The sequence below is a fragment of the Pleurodeles waltl genome, chromosome 6 (assembly GCF_031143425.1).
Source record: "Pleurodeles waltl isolate 20211129_DDA chromosome 6, aPleWal1.hap1.20221129, whole genome shotgun sequence".
NCBI classification, from domain to species: domain Eukaryota; kingdom Metazoa; phylum Chordata; class Amphibia; order Caudata; family Salamandridae; genus Pleurodeles; species Pleurodeles waltl.
Window position 1 is genome coordinate 133569627 of NC_090445.1, and position 22420 is coordinate 133592046.

At 49.6% G+C, this 22420-nt stretch overlaps 1 long non-coding RNA gene across 1 annotated transcript in view; it reads right to left on the bottom strand.

Moving 5' to 3' along the window:
• The window catches only part of LOC138301877 (uncharacterized), a 78664-nt gene extending 63351 nt beyond the window's left edge, over nt 1–15313 (bottom strand). The window contains exon 1 of the long non-coding RNA XR_011205135.1: nt 15146–15313. This is a non-coding gene — a long non-coding RNA (uncharacterized lncRNA). The remainder of the gene's footprint in view (nt 1–15145) is intronic.
• Between the last annotated feature and the right edge of the window lie 7107 nt (nt 15314–22420).

Consider the following 22420-nt stretch of genomic DNA (forward strand, 5'->3'; position numbering starts at 1 on the left):
AGGCAGTGGTGTAAATGAATATGATGGGCTGTACAATTTATTTGTGAAAGAACACCTGTTAAGTAATTGTTTCAATGATAAACTGCATCAGCATCTGGTAGACCTAGGACCAATTTCTCCCCAAGAATTGGGAAAGAAGGCGGACCATTGGGTCAAGACTAGGGTGACCAAGACTTCCACAGGGGGTGACCAAAAGAAAGGGGTCACAAAGACTCCCCAGGGGAAGAGTGTTGCGACATCCAAAGGGAAAAGTAAAGAGTATTCTATAGGTCCCCAAAAACCTGCTCAGGAAGGATGGTCCAGTGCCTCTTCACAATCCAATTTTGGGTACAAGGGTAAAAACTTTGAGCCCAAAAAGGCCTGGTGTCGTAGCTGTAAGCAGCAAGGACACCAAACTGGAGACAAGGCCTGTCCCAAGAAAGGTTCCACTTCTAACTCTACTCCAGCTAACACTGGAATGGCCAGTCTCCAAGTGGGATCAACAGTGTGCCCAGAGCAAATCAGGGTCCACACTGAAGCTACATTAGTCTCTGAGGGTGGGGTGGATTTAGCCACACTGGCTGCCTGGCCCCCTAATATGCAAAAATACAGGCAGCAACTCTTAATTAATGGGACAAGTGTAGAAGGCCTGAGGGATACAGGTGCCAGTGTCACCATGGTGACAGAGAAACTGGTTTCCCCTGGTCAATACCTGGCTGGACAAACTTATCCACTCACCAATGCTGACAATCAGACTAAAGTACATCCCATGGCTATGGTAACTTTAGAATGGGGAGGGGTCAATGGCCTGAAACAGGTGGTGGTCTCCTCAAATATCCCTGTAGACTGTTTGCTTGGAAATGACCTTGAGTCTTCAGCATGGACTGAGGTAGAACTCAAAACCCATGCAGCCATGCTGGGTATCCCTGAACTGGTGTGTGTCAAGACAAGGGCACAGCGCAAGACTCAGGGTGAAAAGGTGCTGTTGGAGCCTGGAAAAAGGGCCCAACCCTCCAAGAGAAAAGGAAAGAAGACTGGGGAACCAGCTTCTACACAACAAGAGAAAGAGAACCGAACCTCTCTTCCCAGGAAGAAGTTCTGCCCTCTGAGGGAACTGAGCCCATGGAGTTAGAACCTTATCAGGTTGAGCTCCTAGGCCCAGGGGGACCCTCAAGGGAACAGTTGTGTAAGGGGCAAGAAACCTGTCCCTCTCTTGAAGGCCTTAGGCAGCAAGCTGCTGAAGAGTCCACTGGAAAAATAACAGGAACACAGAGTCTATTGGGAAGATGGACTCCTTTACACTGAGGCAAGAGACCCCAAACCTGGTGCCACTAGCAGAGTGGTAGTGCCTCAGGAGTTTAGGGAGTTCATTCTAACCTTAGCTCATGATATTCCTCTTGCTGGGCATTTGGGACAGACCAAGACGTGGGAGAGATTAGTCAACCACTTCTATTGGCCCAACATGTCCCAGAAGGTCAAGGAGTTTTGTGTCTCCTGTGCCACCTGTCAAGCCAATGGTAAGACAGGTGGACACCCAAAGGCCCCCCTTATTCCACTTCCAGTGGTGGGGGTCCCCTTTGAAAGAGTGGGTGTGGACATAGTGGGTCCACTTGAACCTCCCACAGCCTCAGGGAACCAATACATACTAGTAGTAGTGGATCATGCTACTAGATACCCTGAAGCAATTCCCCTTAGGTCGACTACTGCCCCTGCAGTAGCCAAAGCACTCATTGGTATTTTTACCAGAGTGGGATTTCCTAAGGAGGTGGTGGCTGACAGAGGTACCAACTTCATGTCAGCACACCTGAAACACATGTGGAATGAGTGTGGGGTGACTTACAAATTCACCACACCATACCATCCACAAACCAATGGTCTTGTAGAAAGATTTAACAAGACATTGAAAGGCATGATCATGGGGCTCCCTGAAAAACTCAAAAGGAGATGGGATGTCCTCTTGCCATGTCTGCTTTTCGCCTACAGAGAGGTGCCTCAGAAGGGAGTAGGGTTTTCCCCCTTTGAACTTCTGTTTGGCCATCCTGTGAGGGGACCACTAGCTCTTGTAAAAGAAGGCTGGGAGAGACCTCTTCATGAGCCTAAACAAGTTATAGTGGACTATGTACTAGGCCTACGTTCAAGGATGGCAGACTACATGGAAAAGGCAAGTAAAAACCTTGAGGCTAGCCAACAACTCCAGAAGATGTAGTATGACCAAAAGGCTGCTATGGTGGAGTTTCAGCCAGGGCAGAAATTCTGGGTTCTGGAGCCTGTGGCTCCCAGGGCACTTCAGGACAGATGGAGTGGCCCTTACCCAGTGCTAGAGAGGAAGAGTCAGGTCACCTACCTGGTAGACCTAGGCACTAGCAGGACCCCCAAGGGTGATCCATGTGAACCGCCTCAAACTCTTCCGTGACAGGGCAGATGTGAATCTGTTGATGGTAACAGATGAGGACCAGGAAGCTGAGAGTGAACCTCTCACTGATCTCCTCTCCACAGACCGAAAAGATGGCTCAGTTGATGGAGTGATCTATTCAGACACCCTCTCTGGCCAACAGCAATCTGACTGTAGGAAGGTCCTGCAACAGTTTGCTGAGCTCTTTTCCCTAACCCCTGGTCAGACACACCTGTGTACCCATGATGTGGACACAGGACACAGTGGGGGTGACTCCTAGATTGGCTGGCGGCGGTCGCCGCCCGCCAAGCGGGAACCGCCAGAAGACCGTACCGCGGTCAAAAGACCGCGGCGGTCATTCTGAGTTTCCCGCTGGGCTGGCGGGCGACCGCCAGAAGGCCGCCCGCCCGCCCAGCGGGAAACCCCCTTCCACGAGGATGCCGGCTCCGAATGGAGCCGGCGGAGTCGAAGGGGTGCGACGGGTGCAGTGGCACCCGTCGTGATTTTCAGTGTCTGCAAAGCAGACACTGAAAATCTTTATGGGGCCCTGTTAGGGGGCCCCTGCACTGCCCATGCCAGTGGCATGGGCAGTGCAGGGGCCCCCAGGGGCCCCACGACACCCGTTACCGCCATCCTGTTCCTGGCAGTGAAAACCGCCAGGAACAGGATGGCGGTAAGGGGGTCGGAATCCCCATGGCGGCGCTGCAAGCAGCGCCGCCGTGGAGGATTCCCTGGGGCAGTGGGAAACCGGCGGGACACCGCCGGTTTCCCGTTTCTGACCGCGGCTTTACCGCCGCGGTCAGAATGCCCCCGGAAGCACCGCCAGCCTGTTGGCGGTGCTTCCTCCGTCACCTGCCCTGCCGGTCTATGACCGCCAGGGTAGGAATGACCCCCAGTATGCCTGTCAAAAACAAAATTTTCAGACAGTCTGACCAAGTTAAGGAAAGCATCAAAGTGGAAGTCCACAAGATGCTGGAATTGGGAGTCATTGAGCACTCCGATAGCCCCTGGGCTAGCCCAGTGGTCTTAGTCCCCAAACCTCACACCAAAGATGGAAAGAGAGAGATGAGGTTTTGTGTGGACTACAGAGGACTTAATTCTGTCACCAAGACAGATGCCCATCCCATTCCAAGGGCAGATGAATTGATAGACAAACTAGGTGCTGCCAAATACTTAAGTACCTTTGACTTGACAGCAGGGTACTGGCAAATCAAAATGGCACCAGGAGCAAAAGAAAAGACAGCATTCTCCACACTTGATGGGCATTATCAGTTTACTGTTATGCCCTTTGGTTTAAAGAATGCCCCTGCCACCTTCCAAAGGTTGGTGAATCAAGTCCTTGCTGGCTTGGAGTCCTTTAGTGCAGCTTATCTTGACGATATTGCTGTCTTTAGCTCCAGCTGGCAGGATCACCTGGTCCACCTGAACAAGGTTTTGAAGGCTCTGCAAGCACCAGGCCTCTCTATCAAGGCATCCAAATGTCAGATAGGGCAGGGAACTGTGGTTTACTTGGGACACCTTGTAGGTGGAGGCCAAGTTCAGCCACTCCAGCCTAAGATCCAGACTATTCTGGACTGGGCAGCTCCAAAAACCCAGACTCAAGTCAGGGCATTCCTTGGCTTGACTGGGTATTACAGGAGGTTTGTGAGGGGATATGGATCTATAGTGACACCCCTCACAGAACTTACCTCCAAGAAAATGCCCAAGAAGGTAAACTGGACTGTAGAATGCCAACAAGCCTTTGACACCCTGAAACAAGCAATGTGCACAGCACCAGTTCTCAAAGCTCCAGATTACTCCAAGCAGTTCATTGTGCAGACTGATGCCTCTGAACATGGGATAGGGGCAGTTTTGTCCCAAACAAATGATGATGGCCTTGACCAGCCTGTTGCTTTCATTAGCAGGAGGTTACTCCCCAGGGAACAGCGTTGGAGTGCCATTGAGAGGGAGGCCTTTGCTGTGGTTTGGTCCTTGAAGAAGCGGAGACCATACCTCTTTGGTACTCACTTTGTAGTTCAAACTGACCACAGACCTCTCGGATGGCTAATGCAAATGAAAGGTGAAAATCCAAAACTGTTGAGGTGGTCCATCTCCCTACAGGGAATGGACTTTATAGTGGAACACAGACCTGGGACTGCCCATGCCAATGCAGATGGCCTTTCCATGTTCTTCCACTTAGAAAATGAAGACTTTCTTGGGAAAGGTTAGTCTCATCCTCTTTCGTTTGGGGGGGGGGGGGGGGGGTGTAAGGAAATGCCTCCTTGGCATGGTTACCCCCTGACTTTTTGCCTTTGCTGATTCCAAGTTATGATTTGAAAGTGTGCTGAGGCCTGCTAACCAGGCCCCAGCACCAGTGTTCTTTCCCTAAACTGTACTTTTTGTTTCCACAATTGGCACACCCTGGCATCCAGGTAAGTCCCTTGTAACTGGTACCCCTGGTACCAAGGGCCCTGATGCCAGGGAAGGTCTCTAAGGGCTGCAGCATGTCTTATGCCACCCTTGGGACCCCTCACTCAGCACAGACACACTGCTTGCCAGATTGTGTGTGCTGGTGGGGATAAAATGACTAAGCCGACATGGCACTCCCCTCAGGGTGCCATGCCAACCTCACACTGCCTATAGATATAGATAAGTCACCCCTCTAGCAGGCCTTACAGCCCTAAGGCAGGGTGCACTATACCATAGGTGAGGGCATAAGTGCTTGAGCACTATGCCCCTACAGTGTCTAAGCAAAACCGTAGACATTGTAAGTGCAGGGTAGCCATAAGAGTATATGGTCTGGGAGTCTGTTTTACACAAACTCCACAGCACCATAATGGCTACACTGAAAACTGTGAAGTTTGGTACCAAACTTCTCAGCACAATAAATGCACACTGATGCCAGTGTACATTTTATTGTAATATACACCCCAGAGGGCATCTTAGAGATGCCCCCTGAAACCTTAACCGACTACCAGTGTAGGCTGACTAGTTTTAGCAGCCTGCCACACACCAGACATGTTGCTGGCCACATGGGGAGAGTGACTTTGTCACTCTGTGGCTAGTAACAAAGCCTGTACTGGGTGGAGGTGCTTCTCACCTCCCCCTGCAGGAACTGTAACACCTGGCGGTGAGCCTCAAAGGCTCACCCCCTTTGTTACAGCACCCCAGGGCACTCCAGCTAGTGGAGTTGCCCGCCCCCTCCGGCCACGGCCCCACTTTTGGCGGCAAGGCCGGAGGAGATAATGAGAAAAACAAGTAGGAGTCACCGGCCAGTCAGGACAGCCCCTAAGGTGTCCTGAGCTGAGGTGACTCTGACTTTTAGAAATCCTCCATCTTGCAGACCATTGGCTACCAACCCCCCCGATCTAAACACACCCCTAAATTGAGTATTTAGGGGCTCCCAGAACACAGCAAGATAGATTCCTGCAACCTAAGACGAAGAAGGACTGCTGAGCTGAAAACCCTGCAGAGAAGACGGAGACACCAACTGCTTTGGCCCCAGCTCTACCGGCCGGTCTCCCCACTTCTAAAGAAACTGCTCCAGCGACGCGTTCCACAGGGTCCATCGACCTCTGAAGCTTCAGAGGACTACCCTGCATCTAGAAGGACCAAGAACTCCCGAGGACAGCGGCTCTGCTCTACAAAGACTGCAACTTTGCAACAAAGAAGCAACTTAGAAAGAACACACGTTTCCCGCCGGAAGCGTGAGACTTTGCCCTCTGCACCAGACGCCCCTGGCTCGACTTGTGGAAAACAAACACTACAGGGAGGACTCCCCGGCCACTGCGAGACCGTGAGTGGCCAGAGTTGACCCCCCTGAGCCCCACAGCGACGCCTGCAGAGGGAATCCCGAGGCTCCCCCTGACCGCGACTGCCTGCTTCAAAGACCCGATGCCTGGTAAAGACACTGCACCCGCAGCCCCCAGGGCCTGAAGGATCCGACCTCCAGTGCAGGAGCGACCCCCAGGTGGCCCTCTCCCTTGCCCAGGTGGTGGCTACCCCAAGGAGCCCCCCCCCCTTGCCTGTCTGCATCGCTGACGAGACCCCTTGGTCTCCCATTGAAACCTATTGCGAACCCGACACCTGTTTGCACACTGCACCCGGCCGCCCCCGTGCCGCTGAGGGTATACTTTTTGTGACGACTTGTGTCCCCCCCCTGTGCCCTACAAAACCCCCCTGGTCTGCCCTCCGAAGACGTGGGTACTTACCTGCTGGCAGACTGGAACCGGGGCACCCCCTTCTCCATTGAAGCCTATGTGTTTTGGGCACCACTTTGACCTCTGCACCTGACCGGCCCTGAGCTGCTGGTGTGGTAACTTTGGGGTTGCTCTGAACCCCCAACGGTGGGCTACCTTGGACCCAACTTTGAACCCTGTAGGTTCTTTACTTACCTGCAAAACTAACAAACACTTACCTACCCCAGGAACTGTTGAAAATTGCACTGTCTAGCTTTAAAATAGCTATTTGCCATTTGTGTGAAAACTGTATATGCTATTTTGCTAATTCAAAGTTCCTAAAGTTCCTATGTGAAATACCTTTAATTTAAAGTATTGTTTGTAAATCTTGAACCTGTGGTTCTTAAAATAAACTAAGAAAATATATTTTTCTATATAAAAACCTGTTGGCCTGGAATTGTCTTTGAGTGTGTGTTCCTCATTTATTGCCTGTGTGTGTACAACAAATGCTTAACACTACCCTCTGATAAGCCTACTGCTCGACCACACTACCACAAAATAGAGCATTAGAATTATCTCTTTTTGCCCCTATCTTACCTCTAAGGGGAATCTTTGGACTCTTTACATGCTATTCCTTACTTTGAAATAGTACAGACAGAGCCAACTTCCTACAGTCCTGCACAACTGTGCTTCCGGGTTGCTCCATACCCTATGCCATAGTAGCAGAGGCCGCAACCTGGCATAGAATTCTATCCTAAATAGCCCAACCTCATCATGGCAAAACATTGCAGAGGTGGACTGCGGCACTGCCAGCAATCTTCTTAGAAACTTATTTTCAGCTATTTGAGAGCTTTACGATTCAAGTACCCCCATACACCTTCTCCAAATGAAGCTGCTGGCACAAATTTACTTTTTTTTTAATACTACAGAGAATTTACCTCACCAGCCGGTGGCCCAGCCACAAGGAGAATCTAAAAACAGCATCTATTGCCTGTTGAAACAGTGTCACTCTCACATTAAAGAAAAACTTCCAGTGAAGATCAATGTCAAACTGAATACCCAGGTAAGTAAAATGGGTGGGGGGGTCATGATCTCCTCACCATTAAGTAAATTTTGTTTTAGTTTTTGAAAGTTTGGGGCCATATTTCATCACAAAGGACTTGGTGCAGTTGGTTCTAAGGACTAGGCTCCCCATAAATGTACTAAAAGCATCTAAAAGAAGCTGTAGTGCATTGGCTGTTTAAGCAATAAGGATGGCATTGTCTGCATAAAGCAGGACAGGGATTTCTCTAGAATTCATCTTGGGAATATCTTTTACTGCCCTCAAGTGATCACCAAGAGAGTTAATATAAATAAAAAAAAAGAAAAGGGGCCAGAACACAACCTTGTCTAACCCCTATAAGTGACAAACTCTTCTGTGAGATCGCCTCTCCTACTGTACGGCACTCGGGCTGTAGTATGACCATGTAGCCGGCACAAAAGGGAGACGATAGTCAATCCCTACCTCTATCATAATAGACCAGAGCTTTGAATGGTCTACTGTATTCAAAGCTCAGGTTAGGACACATTCTATCAGTAGTCAAGAAGGCAATGGACTGGGAGGATGTGCTATTGAGTGAATCTTACTCTTGAAACATGAACAGGAGGCAGTGACTAGCAACCATCTAACCACAACCAGGTTTGGAATCCACCCTTCTTCAAGAGAAGAGGGAGACTTGAGAGACTAAAAACTTATCTTGTAGCCCTGATGGAGATTCTTAAAGAGAAATCTTTATAGGATAATAAAAGTACTTGATGTTGATTTGTTGTATAACCTTGTTTGACAATTGAAACCCAAAGAGAGCTACTTTGTTTCCCCTTCATTGCCCACTCTATCTAGCAGCCGGTGTGAATCAACTATTCACACTAATGGAAAGAATGATCACTTATAATCAAGGCCCCTGGAATTATGCAGTAGGACCAAATTATGCGACAGGGTTGACTAAATTATGCAGCACGGAAAGGTAATGCGACTTGGGCCATGATTTATACTTTTTGGTGCAAAACTACACCAACGCAGTTTTGCAACAAATAGTTTAGCACCGGCTTGCACCATTTCTGTGCAGCAGCCGGGCACCTTATTTATGGAATAGTGCACGCCGGTGCAAAGGGTAGGCTAGCGTAAAAAAAATGACAGTCGGGTGGGGCTGGCTGTATGGAAGAAGGGGGTTTTGCACCAAAAAATTACATTAGGCAGGTTAAAGTAAAAGAAATATGACTCTAACCTGCCTAGAGTCATTTTCTGACGCAAAACCATCCATACCAAATTACTCCTGTCTTAGAAATGACAGGAGTCATGCCCACCACCCCAATGGCCAGCACAGGGGACCAGGGTCCCCTGGGCATGGCCATTGCACCCAGTGCCATTTAGGGGAGCCCATTTCAGGGCCCCCAATGGCACTTAAAAAATAAAATGAAATACTTACCTGGACTTAACTATACTTCCCTGGGATGGGGTCCCCCATCCTCCACTGTCCCTCTGGTGTGAGTGTCCCTGGGGCCTGGGGAGGGCACCTGTGGGCCGATTCCATGATGTTTCACCATAGAAATAGGCCCACAGGTCCCCTAACGCCTGCCCTGACCGAGGAGTTAATAAATGGTGCAAAGCAAGCTTTGCACCATTTTTTGACCCCGCCTTTCCCCCGTGCGTGATTTTAGCACAGGAGGATAAATCAGGTGCTAGGGCCTTAGAGTCATTTTTTGCACTAGAATGCCTACTGTGCATCTCATTGTCGCATTGTCGCAGTTTTCCACGTCCAAAAAAAGACTTTAACTACATAAATTTGCCGCTAGACAGGTCTAGCGCCAAAGTATAAATATGGAGGTCATTTTGCACCGAATTTGCATTAAAAAAAATAACGCAAATTCGGTGCAAAACAATTATAAATATGCCCCCTAATGCGGCCCATCTAGTGATAGCTTTACTTCATCATTTTGTCATTGTAGGAAAATGTCTCCCTGTTGCAGTTACCCCCCCCATACTTTTTGCCTGATATCGATGCTGACTTGACTAAGACGTGTGCTGGGACCCTGCTAACCAGGCCCCAGCACCAGTGTGCTTTCACTAAAAATGTGCAATTGTTTCCACAATTGGCACACCCCTGGCTCACAGATAAGTCCCTTGTAAAAGGTACCAGTGGTACCAAGGGCCCTGTGATCAGGGACGGTCCCGAAGGGGTGCAGCATGTGTTGTGCCACCCTAAGGGACCCCTTGCCTAACACATGCACACTGCCATTGCAGATTGTGTGTGTTGGTGGGGAGAAAAAGGCAAAGTCGACATGGCATCCCCCCAGGATGCCATGCACACAAAATCCTGCCTGTGGCATAGGTAAGTCACCCCTCTAGCAGACCTTAAAGTCCTAAGGCAGGGTGCACCATACCACAGGTGAGGGCATAGCTGCATGAGCAATATGCCCCTACAGTGTCTAAGTCTGTTCTTAGACATTGTAAGTACAGTGTGGCCATATTAAGTATATGGTCTGGGAGTTTGTAAAACGAACTCCACAGTTCCATAATGGCAACACTGAATACTGGGAAGGTTAGTATCAAACTTCTCAGAATAATAAACCCACGCTGATGCCAGTGCTGAATTTATTTTAAAAAATGCACACAGAGGGCATCTTAGAGATGCCCCCTGTATTTTACCCAATCCTTCAGTGCAGGACTGACTGGTCTGTGCCAGCCTGCCACTGAGACGAGTTTCTGACCCCCTGGGGTGAGAGACTTTGTGCTCTCTAGGGCCTGAAACAAAGCCTGCACTGGGTGGAGGAGCTTCACACCTCTCCCCTGCAAGAACTGTAACACCTAGCAGTGAGCCTCAAAGGCTCAGTCTTCGTGTTACAATGCCCCAGGGCGCTCCAGCAAGTGGTTTTCCCCCCACTCTCCCCCCCAGACACAGCCCCCACTTTTGGTGGCAAGTCTGGAGGAGATAATGAGAAAAGCAAGGAGGAGTCACCCACCAGTCAGGACAGCCCCTAAGGTGTCCTGAGCTGAGGTGACTCCTGCCTTAGGAAATCCTCCATCTTGATTTGGAGGATTCCCCGAATAGGATTAGGGATGTGCTCCCCTCCCCACAGAGAGGAGGCACAAAGAGGGTGTAGCCACCCTCAAGGACAGTAGCCATTGGCTACTGCCCCCCAAGACCTAAACACACCCCTAAATTGAGTATTTAGGGGAGACCCTGAACTCAGGAACTCAGATTCCTGCAACCTGAAGAAAGAAGAAGGACTGCTGACCTGAAAGCCCTGCATAGACGACAACTGACTTGGCCCCAGCCCTACCGGCCTGTCTCCTCACTCAGAGAACCTGCACAGCGACGTATCCAGCGGGACCAGCGACCTCTAAGGACTCAGAGGACTGACCTGCACCTAAAGGACCAAGAAACTCCTGAGGACAGCAGCTCTGTCCAAAACTACAACCAAGAAACCAACTTTAAAGAAGACTCCAGCCTCACTCCGGAAGCGTGAGTCTTCACCTTCTGCACCCGACGCCCCCGGCTCGTGTCCAGAAGAACCAACACCGCAGAAAAGTCCCCAAGGCGACTCCAACGACGTGGACACCATGAGTCGACCTCCCTGCACCCCCACAGCAACGCCTGCGAAGAGGATCCAGAGGCCCCCCCTGACCTTGACTGCCCGGTAACAAAGGAACCCGATGCCTGGAAGAAGCACTGCACCCGCAGCCCCCAAAACCGAGAGAAAACAACCACCAGTAGAGAAGGGACCAGCAGGAGGCCCCCATCATAGACCAGTCGGTGGCTGGCCCGAGAAGCCCCCCTGTACCCTGCCTGCATCGCCAGAGTGACCCCTGGGTCCCTCAATTGACTTCTACACAAAACCTGATGCCTTGTTTACACACTGCACCCAGCCGCCCCTGTACCGCTCAGGGTGTATTTTGTGTGCCTGTTTGGGACCCCCCCCCCAGTGCTATATAAAAAAACCCTGGTCTGCTCCCCGAGGAAGTAGGTACTTACCTGCTAGCAGACTGGAACTGGAGCACCCCTGTTCTCCATAGGTGCCTATGTTATTTGGGCCCTAATTTGACCTCTGCACCTGACCGGCCCTGTGTTGCTGGTGCTGGGTGTTTGGGGTTGACTTGAACCCCCAACAGTGGGCTCCCTTCGCCCAGGAGACTGAACTTGTAAGTGCTTTACTTACCTAAGAAACTAACCAAGACTTACCTCCCCCAGGAACTGTTGAGTTTTGCAGTGTCCACTTTTAAAATAGCTTATTGCCATTTTTTGCCAAAACTGTGTATATTACTGTTTTAATTCAAAGTTCCATACTTACCTGTGTGAAGTACCTTACAATTTATGTATTTACCTAAATTCTGAATTTTGTGGTCCTAAAATAAATTAAGAAAATGATATTTTTCTATATAAAAACCTATTGGCCTGGAGTTAAGTCTTTGAGTGTGTATTCTCATTTATTGCCTGTGTGTGTACAACAAATGCTTAACACTACCCTCTGATAGGCCTACTGCTCGACCACACTACCACAAAAAAAGAGCATTAGTATTATCTAATTTTGCTACTATCAACCTCTATGGGGAACCCTTGGACTCTGTGCACACTATCTCTCACTTTGAGATAGTATATACATAGCCAGCTTCCTACAGTCATTATTTCTCATATTGACACTGTTGAGGCAACTGCTTCCCCTCCGTACTACTAGTTAAATATGCAAATACAGTAATAAGCAACTGAAAGATGACCATTCAACCTTTGGCATAGAGCCATCCTCTGTGCGGTTACACCGGTTGCCTCAATTTTAGTAACTTTTGATCCAGAAACATTGTTTTCTGTGAAAATCAGCAGACTGTGCAGCATATGATGGATTAAGTGGCAAATGCATCAAACACATAATTATCTGAAAAACGCCACAGCCGCATGACCACATAACACCAGTGGCCCTCCTTAAAATTCACAAGTGGACTTGGGGAGAAGGCTCTCCCTTTTGTTTACACAACAGAACAGAGCTTTAAGGAAGCAGAGAGCTTTGTTTCTGTGTGTCTCCACATCCCACTCCCAAAATAGCTTGGGTCCCTCCAGAGGGATACAACCCACAGTTTGAAGACCACTGCTGTATAGTATTAGTTAACTTTGGTAAGTAATTGTCACCATGACCAGCTATCAATGTATTGGTGTATATGGCTGTAAACATAACATGGTCCAGGAATCACTTCCAGGCTGTGGGTGGTTACATCCAGGTAAGCATAGGAAGAGACAGCACAAGAAGCAGTCAGGTTAGTTACTCCTTGCCTGGCAATGTCTTGAGTTGTTGTTGGCTCTAGTGAATTTTCAGCCCTAATTTGCATATTGCCTTATGTCAAAGGGGAAAGTACGTCCCCCCTTTTTTTTCCAAAATCTACCACTTTTCAGTTTTATAATGTTGGCATGTATGCCAAGTGTACCTGACCTTCATAATTGCATTCCCCACCTCCACGTCTGGTAGGCGGTGTTCCCTCATACTTTACTACTCCTGCTTGTATATATGGGGCACATTTAGTCTCAATATTGTCTCCTACAAGCACAGTGCTGGCCGGACTCCAGCTGCACCTATCTCATGAAGCCTGGCCGGGGTTGCTTTTCGTTCCGGTTCAGAGGGCATGTATCCTAGCAGTGTAAAATGATGTAATCCTAGTGGAGCAGGACTAGGCTTGATTTGCATATGGTTGGTCCATGTCTATAGCGGCCCTGCGGGAAAAAACTGGCTGGAATGCGTCCAGAGGTATTTAAGGGAATTTTATATAAACGTTCTTATGTTCTTAAGTACCACCACACTCCCTCGTTCTATGAAGGTGTGTTACATACAATGGGGGAAATTTACTTGAGTTCAAGTACAAATTATCTGTTCGGAAGAGAGGCTTGCATTCCCTGGTGTGACACCTGCTCCGCCAGTCCGAAGACCGACCAGGGCCCCCTCTCCCACCCTGCCTTGGGGTCCACCAACAATCTCCCCGTTGTTTAAAAATGAATGGCACAGACCATGGAGTAGTACCTTTTCGGTGGAAGACGCTGGGTTCCGCTAGCTAATTTCTTTAAGGCGCTGTGTTTTTTTCCAGGGCCCACGTCTGCCCCCCTGTTTTTTATTACTTTTCTTTTAATTATAATTGAAGGCAGATTGCATCGCGGGAGTCCCTTGCCAGGCGCGAGGAGACAAAACGTGTGTACCCGAAGTCTTTCTGTTCCCTGCCTGCTGCCATCAGAAACTCTGACCGCAGATGGTGTTGCCGGGCAACCAGCGATGGCACGACAAGCTCTGTCTGTGTGCGCCCCCTCCCCCCGCCGCCTCCCACCCCATCAGGCGCAGATCGGTGTACCATCGGAGACCATTGTACAGAATAACGTGCCTGAATGGGGGCGACGGGAGGGGGGGCTAAGGATTACACAAGGCTAGGACAGTTTGTGATTCTGGGGTGCACGCCGCACCCTCGAACTACGGAAACCTGATCCACAGGAGTGGTCCTGCCCCGCGAAATGACCACTGGTAACGAACGGGTCTGATTCCTCCTCCGTCGAAATATTACAACCTGTGTCATAGGGGTGTTGGGTCCCTTGAAAGAAAACTCCACGTGAAACATGGCTGCGCGCACCTCTTGATTTACCTCATTCAGTGATGCAGGGTTGTACGCACCCCATGACATACGTCACCTTGCGATTCATTCTGTGCCACATGCGCCCTATAAAACTGGGCATCTTTGATGCAGGACTGCTCGCACCCCATAAAGTATGTTACTCTCTGGTAGAGACTTTACTCACCTCTTGAAATATGGCATCCTGTGATACTGGGGTACACGTACCCCTTAAAATAAAGCAGCCTACGACACAGGGCTGCACGCGCCCCTTAAAATGTATTATTTCATTTTTTTAACTTGTTAAAACGGTCTGAGCAAATGTTCCACCTCAACTCCTAACTATAGCAATAAGCAACAGAAGGATGACGAGCCAAGCTTTGTGGAGTGTCTTCTACTCTGTGACAACACGTGTTGCTACGTTTTTAGTAGTTTTTTAAACGTTTGAGATAGAAACTCTTTCTTGTTAACATCTGCAGATTATATAGCAGATGATGGATTATGCGGCAAATGCGGCAAAAAAACAACAAAGCAAAAAAACACAGCTGTCACAAAAGCGCACAATTCCAGTGGCTGTCTTGATGGTACACTTCTGTGGGGCTCTTGTGGTGCAAAAGTAAGTGGGGGTAATGGACGCGGAATGCTGTTAGAGTTATAGCCTGTTTACCTGGGGCTGACTACACCGTGAGAGTAAGCAGTGTGTATATGGAAGAGGTGTGCTTACGTCCCCGCTTCGATATCAGTAATGCATGTGATCTTGGGCAATCGTCTGGCATGTAACTAACTGCTCCATCGTTGCTACTTTGACATGTGACTAACTACTCCAGTCCCACTCCAATGTCACTGGCCTGCCATGTCACTAGGCCGTCTCCTTTCAAACTAGCTTTGTCGAGGCACTCACGTCACACACAACTCCTCCTTTCCAGTTCCAACTAGTGTTTCAGAGACCGTGTCGGCCATTTGACTGACTCTTCCCCATTCCCATCGGCCTTTCAGCGACATTACCTGGTCTTATAAGTGCCGGACTTCGCAAGGCTCGTGCCTTTGAGTGGCACTGGTGTGATTTGTGCCTGCCCCAGCCCTACCGGCCTCTCGCGACAGCCGCCTGGGCACGAATGTCTAGAGTTTCTCACACCTCAGGCCGCCTGGGAGATTTCTGAAGGCGCCATGTTATCGCAGCTGACGCCCTTGCTCCGTGGAGGGAGAGGCCGTGGTCCCCGCCCCTCCGGGAGCAGGTGTGCGTCGCTCTGCAAGTTCCAGCCTGCAAGGGCGCCTGCAGGAGCACCTGGCTTATTTGTAACCGAGGCAGGGGCCAGACGGTCACGTGGGTTCGTGCACGTGCTGCAGAGCTCTGCGTCCCAGCTTCTCCGTGCTCACATTGGGCTATTGGCTGAAGGTGTTTGGCCCAGCATTTTATTTTTAGAGATTTCGAAAATAGCTATTTCCAGCTCCTTGGGCCTAGGATGCTGAAGGGCTGTTTCCGGTGCAAAATCAACTTTGTGCTGAAAAACTGAAACGAACGAAGCGCCAAATAGCTTTGTATTGGAGCAACAACCCTTTTTTAACGGGCTGGCCCAGCGCAAACACCAGCAGGTGGGGGGCCATCTCCAGTGCCTGCGATCTTGTGCCTAGGCGCCATGTTCATATGTTTTCACGCAGAGAGAAATTTACTAAAATATTGTTATATGATGTTACCTAAATTTATAGAGCGCACTTACACAAAGTGGTTTCATGGCGCGAAATGGTTCTAAGTAACAGAGGCTTAGCCCACCATAAGGATCATTACCTCCCGTCCCTCCCTCGCTTTCCTTTAGACCAATGAGGCTCCCTGCCTCCCCATAGACCCTCCCTTCCCCTTAAACCCCCCACGCACCCCCTACACCTCCTGTTCTTTTTTGTCTAGCCCCGCTAGACTTACCTTCTTCTTCGTCCTCCATGGCGGGGCCTGAGGGTCTTCGGCTTTGCTCTCCTCGAGGCGCGGAGCTCCTCGGGAAGGGTTCCTGGCGGTCGCGTCTTCGAGAGGCAGGCGTGGCTGCCTTGGAGACGCGTCCTGGGAGTCGGCTGACGAGGTCGGTCGGCTCTTTGAGGCTGGGGCAACAACTTCCGGATCTTCGGCTCGCACGGACGAGCAGATGTGCCGGTTTGGATTTTCGGCATTTTTGGCAGTAGTACGGGCGTTCTGCCCGCGTTTTTCAAAGGTTTTGGCTAATTGTTTATATATTGCCATTTGCTGTTTCTTTTTTAGGGGGAGGACCTTTCTCTTTTATTTAAAGGGGTTGAGGTCCTATGGCTGGCATTTCTGGTTTGTATCATGCCGAAGGTACCTGCCAAAAGACGTAGGATTGTTTCCTCTTCATCGGGGGAGGATGGTGAGGTTCCCCTCTCCACACCTGGGGGTCGCCAGGTTACGGTGGGGGCTTCTGCGCCACTCATGTCCAGAGGAGAGGTTCAGGACATGATTGAGGTGGCTGTCTCTCGGGCTCTCCAAGCTGGGGTGGCCAGGCCTGGTCGTTCTCCGGCGGCCCGTCCTCCTGGGACTGCAGAGAAGTCCTCTTCTGGGGATGATGAGGATGACGCTCCATCTACTTCTTCTGGTGGGAAATATGTCTCCAGGGAAGAGATGTGGGAGGTGATGTCGCATGTTCGGGACAATTTAGGTTTTCCTGTGTTTCAACCTACGGGGTCGGATTCGCATTTGTTCCCTCAGTATCAAACGCCTTCTAAGTTTGCCATGCCTTTTCAGGGCCCTGTGAAGGAGATGCTATTCCGGGAGTGGAAGGATGTGGATAGGTCTCAGGTGCCATGGTTCCTTCAGTAACTGTACTTGCTGGAAGGGGAGGATGTGTTACCTCCCTCAATTAAACTGGATTCCATTCTTGTGACCCTGATTGGCAAGACGGTGGTCAATCCTGAGGATTGTGTGCCTACGGATGCCACTGACCGTAAGGTGGATTCTGGTCTTAAGAGGGCTTTTGCAGCGGAGAATTTGGCCCTCAGAGCGGGTATATTTTCTGCTTATTCTGCACAGTTTTTGGTGCAGGATTTTGACAAGCTGGCTGTGGCTGTTCAGGATGGTTCGGAGTGCTCGGAACTTCTGGCTGTTATGGAGCAACAGGCCAGGTTGCTGGCAGACATGTCTTCTGATGTGGTCCGTACTTCGGCTCTGGCTTTGGGAGCTTTGATTGGGGCTCGTAGGTCCCTCTGGTTGAGGTTGTGGAAGGCGGATCCTGGGGAGAAATCCGCTCTCCTGAGACTACCTTTTGAGGGGTGTAATTTGTTTGGTGATCAGTTGCCTTCCATGCTTTCCAAGGCATTTAAGAAGAGGAAACACGCCTTGCCTTACAAAGGTGGTTCACTTCTGGCAAGGGGTGGAGGAAGCATTCGCGCTCATCTCCCAAGATGGATTCCAAATCTTTTTCTTTCAGGAAACGTCGTTTTCAGCCCCGTTTTTCTCCTACGAAGTCTGCCCCTTCGAACCGGGGTGGGTTCAAGAAGGGGTCCTGACAATCATTGTGGGCCTGGCATAGGGCAGGTTGGGGGACTGCTGAGGCACTTTCTTCCAGTGTGGCAGAAGAGTGTCAGCGATCGTTGGGTGCTGGACATTGTGGACAACGGCTACGCCATAGATTTCAAAGTGGTACCTCCAGATTCCGGGGTGCGTCCCACTCCTCTGCCTACAGTCGGGGCCCAGAGACAGGCGTTGTTGGATGGGGTCCGGGACTTGCTTCTCAAGGGGGCCATCACCCAGGTTCCTGTGGGGGAGAGGGTTCTGGGCACTTATTCAGTCTTTTTTCTGGTTCAGAAGGTGTCAGGGGGTTTTCGGCCTGTCCTCAATCTAAAAGAGGTGAATTCCTGGATCAGAACTATACATTTCCGTATGCTGTCCATTCAGACTATATTTCTTCTGGTCAGTCCGGGGGATTTCCTGGCATCTCTGGATCTGCAGGATGCTTACCTGCATGTTCCAGTGGCTCGGTCTTCTCAGAGATTCCTACGTTTTGCGGTAGGCCTGGACCATTATCAGTTTTGTGTTCTACCCTTCGGCCTCAAGTCCTCTCCCCGCATTTTCACCAAGGTGCTGGCCCCTCTGGTGGCTCTTATACATTCAGAAAGGGTGTTTATTCATCCTTATCTGGACGATATTCTAATCCAAGCGTCCTCTCAGGAGCTGTTGCAGAGGCATGTGGCCCGGGTTCTGGTGGTCCTGCAAAACCACAGGTTTTTGGTCAACTGGGGGAAGTCAGATTTGGTTCCTTCCCAAGATCTGGTGTTTCTCGGGGCTCGGTTTCTGACTCTTCAAGGTTTGGTGACTGTGTCGGAGAAGCGGTTGTTGGTCCTCCAGTTTCTGGTGAGGTCGATCTTGTCACAGCCTGCTCCCAGGGCCCTTCAGTGGTTACGTCTGCAGGGTCATTTGGCGTCGGTGATTTTTCTGGTTCCCTGGGCACGGTTCCATCTTCTTTACCTGATGAACTGGTTCCTGGTTCATTGGTCTCCAGGGTCAAGTTCTCTTCTGGCGCGGATTCAGGTGTCGGGGTTGGGTTGGTGGCTGGTGCCCTCTCATCTTCGGGTAGGGGTGTCTTTATCTCCTCCTCTCCCGGTGGTGGTGACGACCGATGCCAGCCTCTCCGGTTGGGGGGCTTGGATGGGGTCGGCTCAGATCCAGGGGTTTTGGTCACCTCTGGAAGCCAGACGCTCCTCGAATTGGCGGGAGTTGAAGGCGGTGCTTCTAGCTCTGATTCATTTTCAGGACTCCCTGAAAGGTGTTGCGGTTCTTATTCGGACAGACAACTTGGTGACCAAAGCTTATGTGAACCGGCAGGGGGGGACCAGGTCGTGGGCTCTGTTCCGCCTGGCCAGGAAGATTTTTGTTTGTGCTCAGGAATGGGTTCTTTGCCTACACGCCACCTACATTCGGGGTGGTCAATGTTCAGGCGGATCTTCTGAGCAGGGTGATTCCTTCCTCTCAGCTTTTCTCCCTCCGGTGGTCTCTGTTACATCATCTGGTTCACCTATGGGGTCTTCCAGTGGTTGATGTGTTTGCGTCTCCAGAGAATGCGAAACTCAGTCACTTTTGCTCCCAGTTTCGTTGTCCTCAGGCTTGGGAGGTGGACGGGATGTCGAGTCCTTGGCCTCAGGGTCTTTTGTACGCTTTCCCGCCCTTTCAGTTGCTCCGTGCGTTTCTATTGAGAGTACGTCTTTTGAAAGCCAGGGTTCTCGATTGCACCCCATTGGCCGAGGGCAAATTGGTTTCCGTTGCTTCAGTTGATGGCGTCGAGTCACGTGTGGACTCTTCCTCTCTGTCCATCGCCTCTGGAGTTTCCTTGCCTCTCGGTGGGGTCGTTGATGCGGTTGCACTTGACGGCCTGGAAGTTGAACGGCGGGGTTTAACGGGTTTGGGAGTTCCGATAGCTTTGAGTTCTACTTTACTGGCTTCCCGACGGCGTTCCACTTTGCTGTCTTATTGTCAGCAGTGGAAAGTTTTTTCTTCTTGGTGTTTCCGGCATAAGTTGGATCCTATGTCCGCTTCTCTTTTTCATGTGATGCAGTTTTTACAGGATGGTGCCCAGTTGGGTTTGTCAGTGGCTTCTCTACGGGTGTAGTGGGCGGCGATTCAGGCTTTTAGGGGTCCATGGCGTAATCTGTCTGATGAGGGTCATTTGATGCCTCGGTTTTTCCAGGGTCTTCTTAACTTGTTTCCTCGTCCGGTGTGTTCTTTTCCTTCCTGGGATCTTTCATTGGTATTGGGTGCTTTGACTGTTGCTCCCTTTGAACCTCTGGGGGACTGTGACTTGCGTCATCTTTCTTTGAAAACTTTTTTCCTGGTGGCCATTACTTCGGCCAGCCGTTTAGGGGATTTGGGGGCCTTGGCCTGCTCGTTTCCTTTTTGTAAGGTTTTTCCGGATCGCGTGGTGCTCGTTCTGGTTCCTTCTTTTGTTCCTAAGGTGAATTCGTCTTTCCATGCTCGCCAGGAGGTCATCCTTCCTTCGTTTTGTCCGGATCCTTCCTCGGATGAGGAGGTTCGGTTGCATTCTTTAGATGTGTGTCAGGCCTTGTTGGAATATCTTCGGGTAGTTGCTCCTTTCCGTAATGGGGATTCTCTTTTTGTGAATTTCGGTCCGGCTCGGAAAGGTGAGAAGCCTTCCACGGCTTCTTTGAGTCGGTGGGTTTGCTCACTGATACTGATGGCTTATTCTTTGAAGGGGGAGGTTCCACCCCAAGGGATTCAGGGCCGTTCTACGAGGGGTATGGCTGCTACGGTGGCGGAGCTTCAGGGTGCTTCTGTGGTGGAAATTTGCAGGGCCGCTACTTGGGCCTCACCTTCGACTTTTGTTCATCATTACAGGCTGGTGGACTTGGGCACTCTGGAGTCGGTGATGGGTCACTGTGTCTTGTCCTCTATGATGTAATAGGGGGGTGGGGACGCGGTGGTCTTTATTGGTTGTGATTAAACTTGTTGCAACTCAGTGTCCGTCTCCTGTTTTCTTTTGCTATGTCTCATTGGTCTAAAGAAAGGCGAGGGAGGGACGGGAGGTAATGCATCCATTACTTACGTTAATGGCATTACTCCTAGTCCTACTCCCTCGCCTTCCTTTCCGTTCCCTCCTGCCCTCCCGGTACGGACCGCCTGAGTTGCTGCTTGGGCTTGTTTTTGTACAGGAGGTGGTGGGGGTTTTTTAAGGGGAAGGAAGGGTCTATGGGGAGGCAGGGAGCCTCATTGGTCTAAAGGAAGGCGAGGGAGTAGGACTAAGAGTAATGCCATTAACGTAAGTAATGGATGCATTAATCATATGCCTGTCTAAATAGCCAGGTCTTCAGTAGTTTCCTAAGATTTTGATAGCAGGAGGTGGATCTGATCTCCTGGTGGGGGAGTTCCAGATGTGGGGAGCACGAACTGAAAAATGGGAATCACCCAGACTTTCTTTTTTTTCAAAAGGTGGAGTGTAGAATAAGTTCATATGGGTCGATCTTAAGTTTCAGATGGGGATTTATTCTTTACTTCTAGCTGAGATGAAGGCAGGCCTTCTTCAATAAATGGATTTAAATATAATACATACAGTCTTAAAGATGGTGCGTTGTGTCACCGGTAACCTGTGGAGTTTCTTCATCAGTCGTGTAATGTGACACTGTCTTGGTTGTTTGAATATGAGTCTGGCTGCTTGATTTTCAACAAGTTGAAGTCTGCAAGAATGATATTTAGGGAGGCCAAGATATAAGGCGTTGCCGTAGTCAATACGTGAAATGGCTAAGGCATGGATGATCAGGACTAGGGCTTCCACAGTAAGAAACTTGCTGATTTTTTTTTATTTTCTGCAACTGTAAAAAGCATGGAGATATGACTGATCTAACTTGGGATTTAATTGACAACTGTTTGTCAATGACGATTCCTAGGCTTTTTACTGAGTGCTTGGATTGGGAAGATGGGTTGATGATGGCTAGAAGGAAGGATTCCACCTCTCAATTTTATTTAGACTTATAACAATCTCTGTTTTATCAGAGTTCAACTTAGAGCTGATTTTTATTCATCCAATCCCTGATGAACAGCATAGTATTTTGGAACATTTCATTGGCTTCACTGGAATCATTAATGGTGAACAGAAGCTGCATGTCATCAGCATAATAGTAAATTCTGACATTCATCTTCTTGAGGGCACAAATTAAGGGTCGAATATATATACCGGAAATATGAGGGGCCATAGCAGACCCTCGAGGAACTCTACACAACAGCTGGACTTTAGAAGATTTAAAAGGAAACAGCTGGACAGATTGCCAGCGATTCGTAAAAAAAGATACAATCCATGCCTGTGTTGAATTCTATAGGCCAGCCGCCTTGACACAGCCCACCAATAACTCATGGTTCACCGTGTCAAATGCAGCAGAGAGATCTAAAAGAACCAGTGCCTGAGTAATACAATTATCAGCCGCCTCCCACATATTGTCTACAACTGAAAGAATGACGGATTCAGTTGAGTGGGCTGGCCGTAAACCTCATGGGAGTCAAGAAGTTTGGATTCTTCTAAGAAAAGGCATAGATGTTTGGCAACGTGTGCTTCAAGTACGTGCGCCAGACATGACAGCAGAGAAATGGGGTGGTAATTTTTCAAAATGAGAAAATCCTAACCAGATTTTTTTCTGAAGATTGATCACAATTGCTTTATTAAATGTATCAGGAACCACCCCTTGACTAAGAGATTGATTGAGGAGAGATAGAGCTACCTCAGGAAAATGAGAACTGTTTTTTTGTATTTTAGGCGGACAGATGTCATTAGTGGAACCTGATTT